At 42.4% G+C, this 12,209-nt stretch overlaps 1 long non-coding RNA gene across 1 annotated transcript; it reads right to left on the reverse strand.

The window, feature by feature from the left end:
- Window positions 1–4,407: 4,407 nt before the first annotated feature.
- LOC138452633 (uncharacterized) lies at window positions 4,408–5,421 on the reverse strand. The gene is made up of 2 exons (XR_011260275.1): window positions 5,202–5,421; window positions 4,408–4,776 (listed from the first exon to the last, which is right to left on the reverse strand). It is a non-coding gene; the product is annotated as an uncharacterized lncRNA (long non-coding RNA).
- Between the last annotated feature and the right edge of the window lie 6,788 nt (window positions 5,422–12,209).

A 12,209-nucleotide genomic window follows, 5' to 3' on the forward strand; every position in this document is an offset into this window, starting at 1 on the left:
AATTAAAAAGGACGCAGACCTAGAGATTATTGAACATCTAAATCCAAATCCGTACACTCAAATGGTCAAATTGGTTAAAAACAGAAGAAAAGGGAAATAAGAATGCTCCTAATAAATACATATTGGAGTCCCACAGACTGTGAAATAGATCAGTATTTAACAAAGATCATGGAAATGATTGACACATCAATGTATGAAGAGCCAAGTCAACTGATTCTAATATGCGGAGACTTGAATCTAAAACTCTTGGACTCCTCGGGAAGGCTGAGACCAAAATTATATCTAGGAACATCGGAATCGAGATGGATTTGGGAAATTAATATACGAGACATGAAGATGCTAAATGGGCAGACTACAGGAGACATTCCAGGTGCAAATACGTGGTTCTGTGGCAAAAAGAGTGCCTGCCTAGATTATTGCTTTGTGGCTGAAAATACAATTAGATTGATAAAATCAATGCATGTAAACAAACAAACTACGAGTGACCATGCACTGATAAAAGTAGAACTTTTATGGCCCTCTAAGGAACTGACAAATCCCATGAAGCAACAAATTGAACTGACATGGGTAGAAACAGAATACGGCTTAAAACCACCGATATCCCTCAGCCGACGGCCAACTTGGATAACAACATAAGGGAGAATCAAAACGGCAACACGGTGGAGTATAGATGGCTCCTGAAAGATTTTGAGATGAAGAGAGACATAAACAAATCTACAAGCTTAACAAGGAAACATGCATATAATAGTGAGGTGGCAAAAAAGAAAAGGGAACATCGAGCTGAAATACGTAGAATTAACCAAACTAATCTAACTGACAAAACAGAATTGTTGAGGCTGACAAAGCAGAGATACAAGAACTGGTTAAAATCGACCAAAATTTGGAGAGCGCAGTGTGACACAGAAAAGATGCTGGCTGCGATTACAACTGCCAATGCCCGCTCCCTTTGGGAAATAATAAACAAAGGAGATGATCTATAACCTGCATTAACCAACGACCAAGTATCTAAAGAAAACTGGGTGAATCACTACACTGCACTCTTTAAGGAGAAGAGGACTATAACACCACCTAACAAGAAGCCTAATTTGAAACCGTGGGCCATTGATATAGACCTAGTGGATATATCACTAAGACTTACTCAACTGAGATCCTCAAGAGCAGCCAGCCCGGACGGCATATCGAATAAGATGTTAAAAGAGAATAAGGAGGAGTGGGCGGATTTCATTCTGATCCTGTTTCAACAGATCCTGCGAGAGAGAGTAATACCTGCATTTTGGAAAGAAGCGCTGATAGTTCCCATTTTCAAAAAGGGGGACCGTACAAACCCCAGGAACTACAGACCAATATCTCTGTTGGACTCTATTGGTAAAATCTTTTCATCTATCCTGTTAAGAGACCTAAAGAAGTGGGCACTGAGTACTGGCATTTTGGACAAACGGCAGACAGCCTTCATGAAGGTGGTGGGCACCTCCCTCAATCTGTTCCTACTAAATCTACTGAAAGCCCGGGCTTTGGAGACAAAGGGGAATGTATACCTGGGCTTTAGAGACCTCGAGCAAGCGTTTGACGCAGTGAACAGAGAGCGACTGTGGACAAAACAAAACAAAATTGAATTGCCCAGAAGACCTATTAGAAGCAATCCAAGAATTGTATACGAACACAACAATTCAGATAATTGTCTCAAAAGGGGAAAACACCACAGAAAAGATCTCGACAACAAAGGGCATTAAACAGGGTTATGCCTTAGTCCCCTTTTTATTTGTCCTATATATGGTGGACATGCAAACCTCACAGGAAAATATAAGAGCTTTTCCACCGAAATTGGAATGAGCAGAACTTCCATGGGTCCTGTATGCGCATGATGTCGTCTTCATCGATCAGACGGCAATAGGGCTACAGAGGAGAATCAAGGAATTTAAAAAATACCTGGACGAAAACAAAATGAAAATCAACATCGAAAAATCCGTGATTCTTATAATGCAAAGAACAATGGGTAGAAGGAAGAAAATCCCTTTTACCTGGACAATTGAAAATCAGGCCCTAAAAACTGTGGATACCACTATTTATCTAGGACCCAATGTAAACAAAAAGAGTAACGAACAAGCTCAACTGAATTTCCTTAAGGAAAGACTTGTCAAATTAACAAATCAAGGGAGATCATTGCATCAGAGATATGGCGTATAATCTATGATACTGATCATAACATTCTGGAAACAAAAGGTAACACCTATCCTTACACATGCAGCTGAGACCCTCTTAAATTTACCATGGGAAGCATGGGGAAAATTCGAGGGGTATTTCTGGAGGAAAATTTTAAGACTACCGAATTGTCTGAAAATGGCAACAATCAGGCACGAATTGAGGTTGCAATCCATGGTCTCAATAGTACTCTGGAAAACAATTTCCCTATTCCGGAAATGTATCCTGAAAAAACCATCAATCCCGTTTGAAATCCTGGTAACTCACCCGAACATCAACAAGGACAAATTCCTCGGAACATGGAAGCAAAAATGTCTTGACCAACTCCAGCATAATAACATCAACCTAGAAATGCTTAAAACAAATCCTGAAAAGGTGAAGCGATGCCTAAAAGAAAGAGACTGGCTAGAAACAGATACATTAAAGGCTGAGAATGGATACTGTCTCAACATTGTATTGGAAAAGAAAGCTCTGAATCATCTCCCATCATATATTACAAAATTTCCATCTCCCCACTACAGAGATCTGTTGATGCGATTTCGACTGAACTTATTACCATCAAAGAAAGTGAAATTTCTAAGGAAACAGATAAGTGAACAAAAGACTCTCTGCCGCTTTTGTAAAAATGGGGAAAGGATGGAATCAACAAGGCATTTGGCGTTATCATGTCCAAAACTTCAAAATTTAAGAAGAAAATATCTGAAGGTGATTCCCACATGAATGGAGCACAGTACAGAAGAGGAGTGGTGGGAACAATTAATGACGGTCTATAAAATCGGCCAGACTCTAGATGTACTGATGCTAGTGGAAAAGATATACATAGAAATAAGGAAAGATGACAAAGATGATGACCTGACCTCTAAAGTCGAGGAGGAAGAAGAATTTAAAGGACCCTGAGAAGGACTCTCTCCTATACTATTCTCCTCCTTGTAGATGGAAAGGATCATTACATGTAACAGTTTTTAAAGGTTGACAATTTGTTTAACCAATGAAACAATAAAAAAAGGCCCACATTATGTAAGGTGTCTGGGCCTAACCCAATATAAACAGTCTTGTGTGAATAATTGGAAATAGTAGCCTTTGGGAAGGCTTGACTGCAGGCCTGACTAAAGAAAGACAAAGGTCATGTGAAAAAATACACCAGTCGTAGTTTGCCTGCTCATGTCTGTACTTGTGACCAAACCTGCAGCACCTGGTTAGTACAATTACAAAACAATCATTTATACTTCTCGCTAAAGGACTTCAGCCTTGATTCTATAAGGGTGCGATAAGAGGACACTTTGGACTTTTCAGGCACCATTTTGCCATTAGCTTATTGTAAATACCGTTACAACTGAAAGATGTGCATGAAGTGCCACTCTTCATTTGTTTGTAAAATGAAACACACAATGCTGTCCAAGACAACACTAATTTCCAACCTCAGTTGACTGTCATCAGTGGCATCTAAACATATGTGCTATGGTGCCAAATGCATTGTTTTTGTTAAACATATAACCAGACTTTCAATTTGCATCTTGCCTCACAGCGTTGCAAAACATTGGGGCACATTACGGGTCCAGCGGTAACTGTGCCAGTGCTGCCGATGTACCCGTAATAAATTACCGGCGACTGACTTCCCAGTGCCACCGGGCTATTCCAAGTCCAGCGGCCAAGAAGTCAGGCACCGGCAAGTTCGTTAAACCCCATTCCCATAGAGTCCCATAGGACTCTATGGGAATGGGAACATGGAAGCACCGGCACTGTTGTTAACAGTGCCGGTGCTGCCATGACAGGTCTGCCTACTGTGGCCGCTGTGCCCGGCAGGGTCAGACTTGTTGGCCAAGGCAGCTCAGGCACCCCTGTTTCCAGACCAGCAGGGTCTGAATGAGGCCCAGTTTCACTAATTTCCTTAAAAGAAGACAACTTCAACTTGTTTGACATCTAATTTAAGAAAAAAGAAATTGACATTACAATTGTAAATAGTCTTCACTGACCTAAAAAACATAATCACAGAGTGGTGAACATGACCGCCTCATACATCTTATATTTGGAATGTTAGAGAGACTATTGAACTAAAAAACAAACTGAAAACAGGCCATGGCATGTTTGGTTTTTCATATTTAATAAACCAAACCCAAAGGTGGGTACCTCTTTGAGGTAGAGCAATTACAAATAGAACACATATAATGCCAGGTAGGAGGAAAAAACTGGTAAGGTAGAGACTAGAGCTGTAAGAACTGATTCATTATTTTATTTCATTCTGTTCATAAAGTCAAATTCTAAAAGGTGTACAAATATAAATTTCAATTAAAAACCACACTCATTCATACTGCATACATCCCATTCAAATCTAAAAAAGTTTCAAAGAACTTGAAGTTTGCATATAGACTTATTCAATTGCAATGTATTCATAACAAATAGTGTTCACTAATAATTGTCCACATTATAAACATTATCGACTTTAGGTTTCCCCAACTGTGATTCTTTCATTTGTAAAGGACTACCACTGTAACAATAGTTCCGACTTCAACAGGGTCTGATGGATGTCTTCCAGACCAAAACTGTATGTCTTCCTCAGGATATGTGAACATATGTTTTCTAAAAACAAGCAAAATAACATCCTATTAAAAACAGCTCATGTCTCTTCCCTCCATGTTCCTCTTAAAATAAAATAAACTTAAACATTACAATTAGGGAGCGACTAACAGTGTTTAGCTCAGACGTAGGTTCACTATTTTCTGAACCCAAAGGGTTCCCTTTAATAGTGGGCCCACTAAATGTACTGAATGAAATAGGAGACAAAATTACCCATTTCTATTGAACCTTGAATGTAGATTCTGTCAGAATCTTGACAAAACTTAAAGGTACATATTTTTTGCATGACTTCTATAGCTAATGTAGAGGCATGTCAAGATTTCAAGATTTCAAACAAACAAAACAAAAACAGTGACCCCTATGGCTGATAGCCACTCTTTAGCCATGTAATACCGTCAATAATATTGGAGACACTTTAGGGTCCCTACCTGCAAATAAGATTTCCCGAAAGTTCCAGGAACCTCTGTCTAAAGATTTACGTGGTCTAGTCGTTGTGTAAAAGTCCACTAGAGCAAAGAAAGAAGTGAACATAATTATCCTACTGTACCTAAAGTGTCGGCAATATGGTTTTTTGCTAAACAAAGTAATTAGTTTATTTGAATCTAGAGTCTATTAGGCTGAAATAGTCATTTATTAAACTCTGATGAATCCCTGACAATCCATGATTAATAGCGTGCACGTTCAAAGCAAATAGCGTCCAAAATGGACACATAGAGAGCTGTTTAGAATTGATCTGAGGATGGCAAGAGAACACAAAGGCGAAAATGAGCCACTGCGTTGGTTAATCGGGGGAACGTATATCGTATTGTTTGTCTCTCTGGATGCTCTTACCTGAAAGCCTCCGTCCCCTCTGTGTTCCGTATCGCAAAGTCGACCAGGAAGTGGAACACGGCACGTTTTTTTATATATCTATTTTACTCCAGAAATAATAGAGACAAAAAAGGGACCAAAAGCAGTGGCTGGGACTAGTGTCAGGAAACGTTAAGATTTTGTTGTGAGATTCTATAAATGATATATGGAGTATATCCATCATTTATTTCCAAAGCCTCGCAAATTTTAAGATGGTATTTTAAAGATAGGGGTATATATGACCCAAGTGTCATGGTAATTCATAATGTTCTGCCGGATGGCGTGAAAAGGTAACAATTATTCCCTCTCCTACCTCCATCAGGAGATGAGAATGCTAATGAATGGAAACTATATAGATGAAGTACTTCAGGGCGGCCATATCTCAAATAGCGAAATGGCAAGACAGAGGGACAATAGATGTGGAGAGATACATATCAGATTGCATCGCAAACAGGCATAAATTAAAATATTTAGTGTGGCCAAAGGTTTTTCAAAAAATGGTAATTGCCATATACGATGCCTAAAGATGGTAAATAGCAAGAATATTGTAGATATCTCCTATATGGTGTCATTCGACCAATATTCTATTCAGCATAATGGTTCCATTCTTCTTGTTGGTACAAACCTTTTAAAAAAACTTTGTGTATGGTAAAGCCACCATTGTTCCTTTTGTGACGGACGGCTAGCAGTATTACCAGAATCTATACCTGAAACTTTCTCAAGGACACACCATTTTACATCCTCTTCGTTGTGATTACATTCCGAAAAATGGGTGCCCAAAGGGGCATTTAGTTGTTTGGTTCTGATTTTAGATTTATGTTTGCTAATCCGTAATTTCACAGTGCGGGAAGTTTTATCAATATATGCTTTTTTTCACGGGCATGTTATCACATATATAACATTGGCACTGAGGCAAGTAGTGTGAATCCTGATTAGCCAATTTCTCACGTTAATGTTAATATTGGTGGTTGCTGTTGTTGACGCACAGTTGGAACAACTGCCACATGGATAATGGCCCAGGATAGGTAGAAAACCCCAGCTCGAGGTGAGCTTGTTTTGTTTTTCTTGTGCAATGTTCCGATCCGCATTGGAAACCCAATCTTTTATATGTCTTCCTTTTTTGAACGCATAGATTGGTTTAGGTAAAGCCGGAGTATTCAATTGGAGTAAATGTCAATGGTTGTCTATAATTTTCTTAATTTTAGTGTGCTGTGTGTTCAGTGGCGTCGCTAGGGAGGGGCCTGAGGGGGCCAGTGCCCCCCCTCTGAAGTCCTGTGCCCCCCCCTTGTCCCCCCCTACCTAAGGCGCACAGTGACCATGTTCTCTGTTTGTGGTTTTGTGACACTCACTGGCAAATGTCTGCATATCACACGGCAATACTCCTTTTGTCTCAAAGCGAGTAGTGCTCGAGCAGCTTGCAGCCCCTCCCATCAGAATGTAGCCACGAAACTGCTAATGATGGGCCATTAGTCACTGAATTGTTTCGTGCCTGCATTTTGATGGGAGGGAGGGTAGCTGCGTGGTAGCTGCGTGGGGTGTGGGTAGTTGGCGTGCACAAAAGCCTCTCTGCAGAAGTGCCTGTGATGCCACCACTGGCATACCAAGGCCCCCCGCAGCCCCCATGGTTCAGTGGGCCCCTGGGAGGGGAACCACTTTGAGAAAAAAAAGAAACATTTCCCCCCCCCCAAAAAAAAGTTTTGTTTCTTTTTGAAATCACTCTGCATTCACAAAGAAATGATTTCTTTAACAAAACTCATTTCTTTTTTAAGGTAGAGTGACTACAAAAAGAAACGTTCTTTTTGAAGTCTGCCCTCCCCCACCTCCCCCACCCCATGACATGGTAGACCCTAGGCTCGAGGCTTCCATGTCATGGGGTTGGGGGGATCCCTATGACTTCAAAAAGAAATAGGGACTCATTACAGCTATGCTGGTCTGGAAACAACGGTGTTGGTAAGCTTACCGGCACCGTTGTTTCTGGACCAGCATATTACAGGTCTGCCTGCCATAGCCGCCGTGCCGGCAGGTCAGACCCTGCCCAGCACAGCGCCCATGGTTTGCAGACCGCCATGCAAGCACCAGCACCATAAACAATTAACAGAGTCCTATGGGAATAGGGAGAAACATTTTACCGGCGCCTGATTTTCTGGCTGCCGGGTTGTAATCTCCCGGTGGCACTGAGAAGTCAGGCGCTGTAAATCATTCCGAGTCTGGCGGCAATCCTCCCGTGGCAACAGCACGGTTATCACCGGACTCAGAATGAGGCCCATAGTTTATTTTTGAAGTCACTCTGCCTTCATAAAGAAATTATTTCCGTTATGGTTCGGTCCTTACCGGAAATCATTTCTTAATGAAGTCAGAGTGACTTAAAAAAAAACACATTTCTTTTTGAAGTAATAGGGCTCCCCTCAACCCCATGACGTATGCGTGTGAGAGTGTATGGTGAAAGGGTGCACACTTAAATGTATGGGTGGCTGCCTGAGTGAGTGTATGGTGAAAGAGTGCACACAAATGTATGGGTGGCTGGCTGCTTGTGTGTGCTTGTATAGTGAAAGGGCGCACACTTAAATGTATGGGTGGCTGCCTGAGTGTGCCTGTATGGTGAAAGGATGCACACTTAAATGTATAGGTGGCAGCCTGTGTGAGTGTATGGTGAAAGGGTGCACACTTAAATGTATGGGTGGCTGCCTGAGTGTGCCTGTATGGTGAAAGGGTGCACACTTAAATGTATGGATGGCTGGGTGTGCGTGTGCGTATATGATGAATGGTGCCTGTGCTTATGTTCAGGGGTGCAACAAAACCTACATTTCGGTTGGGCTAATCCTTCAAATGTTGGTAGAGGCGCTAACTTCACGAGCGGTGGGGAGGGGAAAACGTATTTGTGTGGGGGCATCTAACTTCTTTACGCATTTTAATGAGACTATTCTAGTGCAGCTTCAATGTTACAAGCAGTTAACTCTCTCCTTTAAGTCTAAAAGCACCCAGCTATGGACTACAGTGAGAATGAGCGGTCTCCTGTTCCCTCTCCACCCTACCAATCACTCCCCTGGCATGCAGGTACTAATCCCACATCACAATTTTAATTGCCTAAAAAATGTGTCGTTTGAAGGCAGGTACTAACAGTGAAATTTTTTTTTTTTTTTTTTTATTTTGTGTGTTGTTCATTTAGAACTTTACAAAAGGGGGATGAAGAAAAATAACTTTCACTGAAGTAACTTGCACTAAAGTCCAGAGAATGTCCAGTAATTTCACGAGTGGTGAGGCTGTTTGGACTCTATCCTCTGCATGGTGAATTGCAGAATTTTGGTTGAGGCTAGTAACCAACAGTTTCGGTCCCCACCAATCAGTCTGTTCCAACACGTTGCTTCGTCCCATCCATATTCTTCTGGGCTAAAGTGCTTTGTGTAGGCTGATCTTAAGTCTAGGGTTGCTGGACATGAGATCAGTAGGTGTCTGATAGATTCAAGTTCGGCGTTGCACAAACGGCATGTATTTGAGTCGGAAAGACCTCTGATGTTCAGGATCTCATTTGTTTCCAGTAAGTTTAGCCGCATTCTTAACATGTAATTTCTTGCTCTCCTGTTTGGAAATTTCCGGAGATAATTCATCGGCTCATTGAGTTTTGAGTGCATGATGGGGAGGTGGAAAAGGAGTTTATTTTTATTGACTAGGTCTTGGGTCTGAATCCAGTCTAGTTCTTTCAATTTCTTGTAGACTCTCAGGGGGTTTGAGATGAGGTCAACTTCAGAGCACGTCACTGATTCTAAGGTGGACAAGATATTGTTTTTCCATGTTTTTAGCATTGTGACTTTGCCGCTTTGTAGTTCTGTGTTCAGTAGACCGAATATTTGGTCGGTGTCGGCCGTAATGCATTTCCTGAATAATCTAAGAGAGTTTAGGATAACTGTTGCTCTTAGTGACAGAAGGCTGAGTTCCTTTCTAATTGCAGCAATGGATGTAGACTGAGGAAGATTTAATACTGATTTCCAGAACTTGCTCTCCAGTTTTTGCCAAGTTCTTTCTGGGATTGTTGGCATGGCCTCTGTTCCATAGGTAATTGAGGGGACGACTTTTTTCTTGTAAAAGTCTATTACGGGGATGCACGAAAATTTTCCAAATTTTGTATCTATTGCTTTTGCTTGTGACGCTAGTTTCCCCATCTTTATTTCCAAAGCGAGCTGCATAGATGTTTCATTTTTTGAAGAGTCAATCTGGACGCCCAGATATTTGTAGTCGGGCACCGACTCGATCTCTTTACCCTCTAAGTACCATTTGAATTTATCGGAGGATTTGTTGGTCTTCCGTCCTCCACCCAGGATCATTATTTTGGTTTTTTCTCGATTTATTTTTAGGTTGTTTTCGGCTGTGTAACTCAGGAGGCTTGTTAATTGTCTCTGAAGGCCGATCTGGGTCTGATCCAGAAGGATTAGATCGTCAGCATACAAGAGGTAGCTTATTTTGGAGGATGCAAGGGACGGCGGAAACGTGTGTTCCAGGTCGACAGAATCGCCGTAATCTCCGAGGTATGCTAGGAACAAGGCAGGTGCTAACGGGCATCCCTGTTTTACGCCACGCCCGGTCCGGATTTCGTCTGACAGGTCGTCTCTTTGGGAGAGTCGAACCCTGAGGGAGGTATCCGTGTGGAGAGCTTTGATTGGTTGGAATATTTCTTGAGGGCAATTCCAGCTCTCCAGTTTGTCCCATAGGCGGTGTCTGTCGACGAGGTCGAAAGCCTGCGTTAGGTCGATAAAAGCGATAAAGATCCGTGCTTTTTTTTCCCAGGCTTTGCTTTTTAGGGTGCTGATCGCTAAGATGTTTGCCATCGTTCCGGTATTTTTCTTAAAACCCGATTGGTAGTTGTCGTTGCATGGGGCTTTTTCGGCCGAAGATTGAAAACGGTTCAGGAGTAGACTTCCGTAGACTTTACCTATGCAGTCCAACAGGGCAATAGGCCGATAGTTTCGGGGGTCTGTGATGTCCCCCTTTTTATAGATCGGGACGATGATAGCTTTTGTCCAGGATGGCGGCAAAGATTGCTGCTCTGCACATTTCTGAAAGATTGAGGCTAGCAAGGTTGCCCATTCCGTGTAGTTGTTTTTCAGATCGATGTTTGAAATCCCGTCTGGGCCCACAGCTCTGGAGATCTTCAGTTTTTTTTATGTGGTCGCTAATTTCTTCTCGGTCGTTTAGTTGAATCCAGGCTGTCTTCTGGGCTGTGTGTTCCCGACAGATGATTTGAGCGGGAGCTTGAAAGACCGAGGAGAAGTGCGTGATCCATTTGTGCACTGGCATGGCATTAATTATGGAGTTGTTCACTGAAGGCTCTGTGGCTTTCAACAAGGACCAGAATTCTTTTGCTTTGTTACCATTGATGGCTGTTAACATTTTTTCCGCATCTTGTTGGTAAAGGCGGTAACGGTGTTCTTTCACCCATGATTTGTAAGTTTGGGTTGCCGCTTTTAATTTTTCTTTGTTAGACGGGTCGTTTCCTACTTGTCTTTTAAGTTTTCGCAACTCCCTTCGTTTGATCACCAAGGTGGCATCATAGGCGTGTTTTGGGGGTGCGTGGACAGAGGTAAGCTGTTTGAAGTTCGTTCGGTGTTTTAACAGCAAAGGTACGTAGTCGAGGTTCTTTACGCTCTTGGGTCTGTCTTCCCCAGTCTAGTTTGCCAGGAGAGTTTTGACCACGCGGGTCGACAGGTTTAGTCGGTTTCCGCGGGCGTTTGGTTCTACTTCCGTAGAATAGAGTTCAGGCGCCTTGTGGTAATTTGCCAGCGACATTGTCAGCTGATTGTGGTCGCTGGCTGTAGGATTGAACTTTATTCAAAAGCGGTCTGGATACATAGATATAATCTATGGTTGCTTTTCGTGGGCCTTGTTCCCAAGTTGGCAGACGGTTTTTGTTTGGGAAGGCAAAGTTCAGGTTTTCGAATTTCCTAGAGGACATCAAGGAGGACCATAAGAGACCTCTTTTCAGTGCTGTTGTGGTTTGCGAAGATGCATCCAGTGTTCGCAATTCTCTAGGGCATTTGGCATTCAGGTCGCCGCAGATGATAATTGAGAAGACTTGACGTGTTGCTTGGATGTCGTCAATCAGGTTTTCCATCATAAGGAGGTAAGACTGATGGTTTATTGCCGCCGGGATCCAATAAGTATTAATCACCACGATTTGCAGCGGTTTGCTGGTGGGCTTCTCAGACCATTCGCATAATACTGCTAGGATTGACAGATTTGCTTGGAGGGTTGACTTGAGGGTCCACCCGATTCCCTGTCGACAGGCCAGAAGAAGACCTGAAGTCGGCCGGCCTAGGGCTCCTTTGTTGGCTGGGGCCAGAATTATATCGAACCCATCCATAGCTGGATTTTTCCTGAGCCAAGTCTCTTGGAGGCAAATAATGTCAAATGAAGCTAAGTTTGCATCGCCTGTTGTGGTGAGATGTAAGTGACCTCTCGTGTTCCATGAGCAGAAATTTAATAAAGGTATGAGCCGGCTGACGTTCCAATTTCCCTTTGGCTCTGCTGGGATCCCTGCGAATTGCTATTTAGATTTGGACCCTTGTAATAGGGCCTTTGGGAGCCAGGCCCACAGC

Source organism: Ambystoma mexicanum, chromosome 4p, assembly GCF_040938575.1.
Source record: "Ambystoma mexicanum isolate Mex_15411 chromosome 4p, UKY_AmexF1_1, whole genome shotgun sequence".
NCBI lineage: Eukaryota > Metazoa > Chordata > Amphibia > Caudata > Ambystomatidae > Ambystoma > Ambystoma mexicanum.